The following is an 8,786-nucleotide window of genomic DNA, read 5'->3' as shown; positions in this document are numbered from 1 at the left end:
CGCGCGCAGGGCGTAGGACGAGGAGAGGGAGAGAGTGCGGGCGCGAGCGCTCGAGTGTGCCGCGCGCTGTAGCTGGCGCTCCAAATACACCGCGCGGATAAGTGTTTTTGACTGCGCGCCCAATCCGTTATCGCGCGCGCCGTTTTTACGCGCCCGCTGGAGCGAGCCGCCGCGTTGCGCGCACGCTAAAAAGGCCTATTTTGCGGTGCGGCGCTAGTTTAGCGCGGCTGTTGGAGATGCTCTAAAGACAAAACTTGCACCAATTCTGAACGCGCGGAGAATTCATGAGAAGTGCATACGATTCAGTTCAATTTCCGCAACCTTTTGTCTAGGCCCTTCAAACATGTAAATTAAGACTGCTGCAATAAAGCACCAACAGCGCGCAACAGTACCGGAATAAGACTCTGCGAATTAAGCATGAACAGCTACTCGTGCTACACTGCTCTGGCTATCAGAGCAACCTAGGAATCGAATGCATCTCTGTACCTCCCCGCGGCCAGCGAGCTCACCATGGACCCATATTCTTACTTACTAGATCGGTACCACGCCTTGGCGCGAGGATGCCGGTCCCAACGTCTGGGTCAAGCATATAATGATAAGTTAGTAGGAAACATTGTTTAGGGCACGTATTCAACAGGACAACGAATTCTCTGGTTCAAGAAAAAGAGAAAAAACATTCAGCTATACCAAAAGCAAGACATCATCAAGTTCAATATGGTCGTGAGATTATAAGGCCACACCGAGTCCAGTGCGTTCATGAAAACATAAAAACTTATATTGGCATTATGTTCAGTACTAAGAGCATGAACATGAGAGAGCAAGTACTAAGAGTAGAAACATAATAAGAAAGGAAAATCCAAACACAATGCCAGTAGAGACGGTAAAACTATAAGGTCATAGCTATTTGGTATACTAATAAGTGCGTCGCTACGGAACAACAATTGCATTAATTCAGATATAACTAAGTACGTTACTATTTCCAATAAGCATGCAAATCATTCGAAGGTCAAATGTCCAAATATAATCATTTTAATTTTGCTTTTGAAGAGAACATCTAGTATTAGTATTCGGAGTGCACACAAACACTTCCCCTTGGCACGAAAGGTACTGAACAGGACATATAGAATCAATGGATTGAAACTTAACTCCAATGATTATTGCGAGGAATGATCTAATCTGCTTTAACATTTTGCCAAATGGATGGTAATTTAGGCAAAGTTTGCACTGGTTTACAAAATATTCTCTTCACAAAAAATGGTTAAAGCTAAAAAGGAACATATTTGCAAACACAAGCTGTAGCTGCTCATCACACAAATATACTTTAATATAGGTACAAAAAAAGTGGTGCGCGTCCCATTCAACATCGTGGCGACAGAATCCATTCCCCTCTCATAAGCTCTAGCGACCTCACCGATCATCCATATGTGTGCCTCCTTGCCATAACCCCATCATTTAGTCGCCTTGTTGCTCTGAATCCGACATCTCATGCTACAAATACATCACAACAAAGGATTGGACAAACAGAGTTTTTTTAATGTTACATAGCAACTCATACTTCATTTGACATAGAAACAAATAAATAAGATTTGTAAACCAGCAAATTGGAATCGAACGCAAATTGCACATAACTGAAGGAGAATGTACCAAAAACAACATTGTTGTCATATAATAGTTGCAAGCCTTCATTTTCACAGAGTAGATTGATTATTGACAGGTTTAATTATGTGGAGCAAAAATAAGTTAGTATAGAGTCTGGTATTGCACATCAATGGATCAAATGCTTTTTGTTATGTCTCATACGATGAACAGTTTGGAAAAAATGGAAGACTTGAAAGTTTTCTATTTAGTATTTACAACTACTATAATAATGTACTTCCTCCATCCCAAAATAAGTGTCTCATACAAAGTCGAGACACTTATTTTGGGACAGAGGGCGTAGCTAAAGAGAATATACGCCTAGTTCTAATATTATTATTTTTATAAAGCTGCTGCCTTGTGACCATGAGGTCATGGGTTCAAGTCCTGGAAACAGCCTCTTACAGAAATGTAGGGAAAGGCTGCGTACTATAGACCCAAAGTGGTCGGACCCTTCCCTGGACCCTGCGCAAGCGGGAGCTACATGCACCAGGTTGCCCTTTTTTTTAGCAAAATACGTTTGTGCTATGTGATTTAAATCAAAAGATATCAGATTATTTAAAAAAAACATCTACAACACCTTCATGATGCCTTTTCAATATAAACTACACAAATTGTTTCAACTCGTAACAAATGTAATGTGCTCTTCAAGGTGAAAAATATATATAAGATGTATGTACTTATTCCTTATATTGTAGCACTTGTTTGCTATTCTGAAAGAGTTGTTCATTCCCTTCCCAAAATACTTAGCGGACATCCGCCAGCATGTCCGAGCCATGTATAATACACATGGTTGTCTTAAGAGAGTACTGAAGTTGGTTTTTTGTTATTCTCCAAAAGATAGAGAGTATTGCACACTGTACTTACCTTCAAGGAGAATATAAATGAACAGAGAAGCCATCTCCTCCAGCCTGGAGATCTTGTCAAGCACAACCTCATACTTCTCCTGCAAAACAGATTCATAGTTCAAACATCTACCTTCGTTATGCATGCAACTATTCAGTACAAAAACGATAATTGAGCCTGAGAAGTCCGCTCCAATTTCAGTACCTTCAGGAACAACACTTCCACGTCCAGCTAGTTGATGTCTCGGTTCACTCCATACAATGAGAAATGATAAACTTGTGTCACATTTACTGCAGATTAGAAATCAGATAATGCAAGAAAACATTCACATCAAGGAAACCATTAGTAAATCAAAATATAAACATATGTGCACATCTCATTTTTCTGAGTTATGATCTCAGATTGATAGTCTTGTAAGAATAGCAGTTGCCATGAAGCATCAAGTAAACAATTTGTGAACAAGTATCAAAGAGCAAGATTAACATGTAGCAGACAAATTCAGCTGCATTACTTGATTTAACAACATTCCAAGGCATCAATACAATAGCAACTCTGTTTGACAGTACAAGCTTCAGTCTACTATTTTTACAGAAATGATGTGGCCAAAAATAGAGAATATCAACAACTTCTAAAGGTCTATGAGACCATATAGTCTGATATGCTCATATAATCTAGTTGCAACTAATGTATGATTACATCAAAATATATCTGAATTTAGGTTCAGTTTTACCCTGAATTTAGAGAGCATACGGGTGGTTTGTCATTTTCAGATTAAGAAAATAAGGGATAGTTATAAAATTAGAATGTACCATTTGGAGCATTAGGCTTTCAACTTGGTACAGAAACTCAAACTGATCTAACATTGTAAGCCACGCTGAAACTTGATCTTCAAAGCATCAGGCTAAGCACTCTTTGGAACAACTTATTAACTGCGAAAACTTTACCCATATAAATATGTGACAAAAATAAAAGTGCTCTTGTTAAGATAATCCCCATACTACAACAGTTTGGTGAAACAAAGGGATATGCTAGAGAGAGAAGGTTCAAAAGAAGCACAGATTCACCTGGGACTTAGACCTTTCCTCCTTTGAGTAGGTAGTAGGTACTATATCAGTCTACACACTCCATTGAATTATCAGTGGTGAACATGTCCTCTAGTGTACACCTCCCTAGCAATCAGCTCATAACCCAGGAAAACAACCCCTGCTGACGGCGGACCTGACCTCCACCACCAACAGACAACAAGATTGATCAGCTTAACCAAAATCGTCAGCAACTAATGCGTAATACTAATTCCTAATCTCGCTGTTGCCGGCTGGAGTTATACACTTCGTTTAATTGGACAGTACCTACACAATGACATTGTTCAGAAATCAAAATCGTGTACACCAGAGATGCGATGGAATCAGTCACAAAACAACTGATTCCGTTGATTTCTCCCTGTCGATGATGGTGGAGATTAACCCAATCTCCTGTTACAGGAAGAAAAAATTGCTCCTGTCAAAAACATTTGTTCAAGTTAAAGGTGCTTTTTGGCAAGTTGGTTCATGCATTATACCAAAAGGTTGCCCTAGTAGTCCCGAGAGTCTTTTCAATTTGAGGTTTAAGTCCCAGTAACCCGCCAATTTAAAGCATAGCTGAAGAGATAACTCTCCAAGCAAGATATGTATCTTTGCTTTTGCAACATATAGACATCTTGATGGTGTACCCTCCATGCATACAACATGCCACACCAGCTATTTGATGCTAATACTTCCCTGTGCCTACTTGACCTCAGAAAAAATATCTATATCTTGTGGAGAACATTGCAACGGTAGCATTTCAAGCCTTTGAATGAAGTAAGAACGGCTCTACCAACAGATATGTATGAAAAGTACAACTCAATTATCAAACATAAACATCCAATGCAGTACTATCTAGCACAACCGTGCGACAATTCAGATACACAAGGGTGTTTAATATTGGCTGGTACCGAGCAATCCGTGAAGAATGACTCTCTCAAAGCAATAACCAAACGAGCAATGCAGATAACTTGACAGTGCTTATAATATGGTACTGCACTTACTTTCTTCCACTTTTATGCGACAGTTAGGGTACTATACTAATCCGTGAAGGCCGAAACGTTGTTCAAACATGTTCTGCAAATTAAAGAACAAAGCACCCATACAATAAAACCAAACCTGGGTAATCTGATGAGCATTCAGTTCAAAACCCTTGTTGGAGACTGACGGGTCACTGAGGCGCTTGCATTGTTCCACCTGCTCACACGCGTGCCTCTCATCCCTTATCTTTTCCCTGCCAAATCACAGATGAACCAGGTGATGGTCAGAGAGCAATGAGGAAAATCTTCCTGAACACAAGGCAAAGCAACCCACCCACATCGCCGCCCCTCGGACCTCGACGCCGCAGCCCTCTCACTCATCTACCACACTCCGCCATCATTAGCTAGCTAGCTCGGCAAAGTTCACTCTCACCACATTAACCATGCCACGGAAGTAAGATTAGTTTACTGATCCCCGTCCACGGACGCGCAGGACGAGATCTGGGACGAGCAGGAGGAGCCGCGGCCGGGGTCGGCGACAGAGACGATGATGTTGACGAAGGCCGTCACGATGGTGTCGTGCGTGTCCTTGCCATTGGCGCGCAGGTACCACCCCAGCATCTCCTCCAGCCAGCCCCAGCCCCAGCCGCCGGCCCCGTGTGCGGCCACCATCTCCTGCATCGACACCCGGAAGTCCCCGTACGGGTCCGTCGACTAAAACGCCACGGCCAGGCCGCCGCCGAACGCCTCCACCTGGATGAAGGAGGCAGATCTCTGCCGGCCACCACTCCTCCCCCTCCGTGTACAGTGACCGGGTGTGACGGAGACGATGGGAGTGTGGGAGGCAGAGCTACGCCGGCTGCCGCGTGTGATGAAGAAAGCTCCTCCTAGGCGCGTCTCCTCCGCCTGCGGCGCCGGCAGACTGCGGCCGCATCTGGATCAGACGGCGACAGAGAGGAGATGGAGATGGCCAGCGTCTCCATCCTACGAGATGGCTAGCGGCGGCGACTGTGAGAGGGGTGGAGTGAGTGCGAGATGACGGGGGTAAGGGGGCGATGGGGAGGATGGCTGGCGGCGGTGACGACTGCGAGAGAGAGAGAGAGAGAGAGAGAGAGACATGCAGGAGAGAAGCGAGGAGAGGTCGAACCCTACACGTCTCTTCGATTGGGGAGAGGGCAGCGAATCGAGAAAGGGCACGTTCCACCGGTCTAGGTGAAATCCCAAAATTGCCCTCGGCAAGGTGCTGTATTAACCGGCGGTGGCAGCAGATATTTACCGCGAAGTCAAACTGTTCATTGCTACAGGGGCTCGGTTATGATCCGGCGGCCCAGATCATCCGAGGGCTCGATCCGACGGACGAGAACGCATCAAGCAAACGGATCGGACGGCCAGAATCGACTAAACTCTGAGAGCGCCCGGGAGTGACCGTCATCCTTATTTCTGGATTCCCACAAGTTTGTTTATTTACATATATATTCCCGCGCTACTGAAATCTACAATAAATTTCAACATGCACGTCCTCGTCTGCGCAAGCTTGCTAGTGACAAAGCAGATACCTAACCCTGCCATTTGGCCCTTGCACATGCCACACATGACCACATCACAATAGCTTAGCTAGCATTGATTGTTGTTTGGGTGACACAAGCAGGGGCTAGCTAGCTTCTCGTGTCATCTTTTGGCCCCAACTCAAGTGGCCGGCGCCATCACCTTTCTTTCTTTTTCTTTTCTGCCGTCCCCTGTTGCTATCCCGACTTTCACAATGACCCAGTTGAAATATGAAAAATAGTCTACACGCGTATTGATGTATTCCTGTGCATATTGGCCTTAATTTCTGGGCTTAGTTAATTCAAAGTTTCCATCACTTCAATGTCTGTTTTGAAGGCAAGATTGTCGCGAGAATTCCGAAGATCAATGTCTGTTTTGAAGGCAAGATTGTCGCGAGAATTCCGAAGGTTGAAGTGATGGAAAATATATTTTTTATTTTGACAAAATTGAATTTGGTTGACTCAATCATTACAATGAGATGATATATCCACAAAGACTTCATACATATCATCTACTCACCCCGTCCCATAATATAAGAGGGTTCTTGACCGGCAATGCTACATCAACAGACAATTACGGGCGTTTTACGGGATGAAGATTAGTTGGCAATCTGTAATTGCATCAAGGGAGAGGGAGGGGCCCCACCCCACCCTGAAAATCAGGGAGGGGGGGGGGCAAGTTTAGTTGGTTGGGAGGGTCCGTTGATTCCCTGAATTAGTTCATGGATATAGTATTTTTGGTTCTTGACACTAATGTAGTGTCAAAAACGCTCCTATATTATGAGATGGAGGGAGTAGTACATAATAAGATGAACACATCCCTAATAAACATGCATGGGCACAATAATGAAAAACTGACGTAGCTTAGCAAAAGGAAGTTTGTGTGCCGGAGGAGCGATCCGAAGACTAAACCGTGGTCCATGCAACGTAAAAGGAAAAGGAACACCTGCGCAGCTTGCTCCAGCCAAATAGCTAGCTAATCAAGACAAGCAAGTAGGTTAATTAACCACTGATCCCATAAACATCTCTGTCTAGCTAGCTAGCTCGCTAAACCAGACGTGCCACACACTAGAAGGCAAAACCACCTTTGAAACACGCACACACGAAGAAGTCTCCATTTTCAACACGTATTGCAGGCCAAAGACTCACGGTGTGAGCTTCATGTGACTGACCGCTTCCAACTTGGCCTAGTTAATCAGATTGTTAACCAGCTAGCTAGATGTTATTACACCTGGTCTACTTGTACACCATAAAGGGAGACACACAACACAAACATCTAATCATCCTAACCACTAGACTCTGTCTGTCTGTCTTTGTTCCCATGCCCTTGTTCGTGAGCTGTGACAACAAAACATAGCTTGCATGCAGCTAGCGGAGGGCGCAGGAAAGCAGCTAGGCTGCCCGGCCGATGTGCACGCCAAGCTCGCGGTTTGTGGTTGGCCTCCTGCCTAATTGTCTCATTAGACGACATAGATCCTCCTGCCGAAGTGCAATTATCCCATGGATCGCCAATCATGGGGGGCAACGCAAGGACGCCGAGCAGAGAAGTGTTTGGAAAGCAAGCAACAATGGCGCGTCATCATTGACACGGATAGCCAAAGAGAATATATAAAAAGGGCAATGTTAAGCTGAAAAGCCATGAGTGGTTGCTGCACCAGCTCACGGTCTCACACATGCCTTGCGTCGAATGAGTGAGTGGGAATTTCTGGAGCAAATCCGTAACCAGAGTTGCCTAGCTCAAGGTGCCATGTTAAAATCTCCTTTTAGGCCAACTCCACCGCGCGACCCCATCCTGTCCGCGCGCGTCCGTTTGGAATAAAACAGACGAACCAGACGACCCAGCGCGCGGGAGCAAACGGACTTTTGTTTTGTGTCCGCTTTCGATCCATCACCGACCCAAGTTTGCGCTGATTTTGGGATGAAACGGACAACGCGCGAAACGGACGAGACGCCCGCCCTCTGGCCCGCCTGTCGGTGGCACAAAGCAAAAAATCCCCGTGTCCCCTTTGGCGCCATTTCCCCCCAAACCCTCCCACGTCCCACCGTGCCCCTCCCTCCCCCGTCCATGTCCGACGCCCAGCCGAACTCCTGCGGCCTGGCTGTCGACCCGTCCGGAATGACCAAGAAGAAGAAGGCCAAGGCGCCAAGAAAGTCGCTGTCGGAGTGCACGCCGGAGAAGATCGCCAAGTTAAACGTGGAATCGGTGAAAAGGAGGAACCGGATAGCCAAAGAGAATATACATAAAGGGCAGTGTTAAGCTCAAAAGCCATGAGTAGTTGCCTCTCCAGCTCACACACATGCCTTGCGTTGAAATTTCTCGAGCAAATCCGAAACTAAAGTTGCCTAGCTCAAGGTGCCATGTTGAAATCTCCTTTGGATGGATGGGCAGTGTCACCATGGGCCGACGTCGACGGTAACTTTCTAGTAGTAGTTTCTAGGCCTACGTGCAACACGTCGCGATTCGCAGCAACTTTGCAACTTTTCTCCAAGCTGTGTCTCTATCCACGGGTAGAATGCAATGATGGGCACGGAGGAATCGTCCGAGGGGGCATGCCAAAAGGTGGATCAGTCACCTGCCTCCCGGGTCGCACGCACGCGCGTGCGGTTTCGGAGGCCCCCCAATCCCTAAACCAGAAGCCACCGGATCTCTTCCCCCGGCCGCTGCCGTCGCCGGCGGTGGCGGCCGCGCCCGGCCACCAAAGGCGAAGGGTGCTGGCGAC

General features: G+C 45.9%; 1 long non-coding RNA gene across 8 annotated transcripts; it reads right to left on the bottom strand.

Annotated features, from left to right (window-relative positions):
* Positions 1-1,130: 1,130 nt before the first annotated feature.
* On the bottom strand, positions 1,131-5,668 carry LOC119309265. Of its 8 annotated transcripts, XR_005150415.1 has the most exons (7): positions 4,857-5,668; positions 3,831-4,776; positions 3,546-3,699; positions 3,291-3,410; positions 2,686-2,771; positions 2,503-2,581; positions 1,131-1,488 (listed from the first exon to the last, which is right to left on the bottom strand). It is a non-coding gene; the product is annotated as an uncharacterized LOC119309265 (long non-coding RNA). The 8 variants fall into 8 exon arrangements; XR_005150414.1 differs by having other exon boundaries at positions 3,291-3,699; XR_005150409.1 differs by having other exon boundaries at positions 1,135-1,488; positions 2,686-3,410.
* Positions 5,669-8,786: the final 3,118 nt, after the last annotated feature.

This window comes from Triticum dicoccoides, chromosome 5B (genome assembly GCF_002162155.2).
Source record: "Triticum dicoccoides isolate Atlit2015 ecotype Zavitan chromosome 5B, WEW_v2.0, whole genome shotgun sequence".
Lineage (NCBI taxonomy): Eukaryota > Viridiplantae > Streptophyta > Magnoliopsida > Poales > Poaceae > Triticum > Triticum dicoccoides.
Note: the sequence above shows the minus strand (reverse complement) of the source record. Positions and strands in the feature narration are given on the sequence as shown.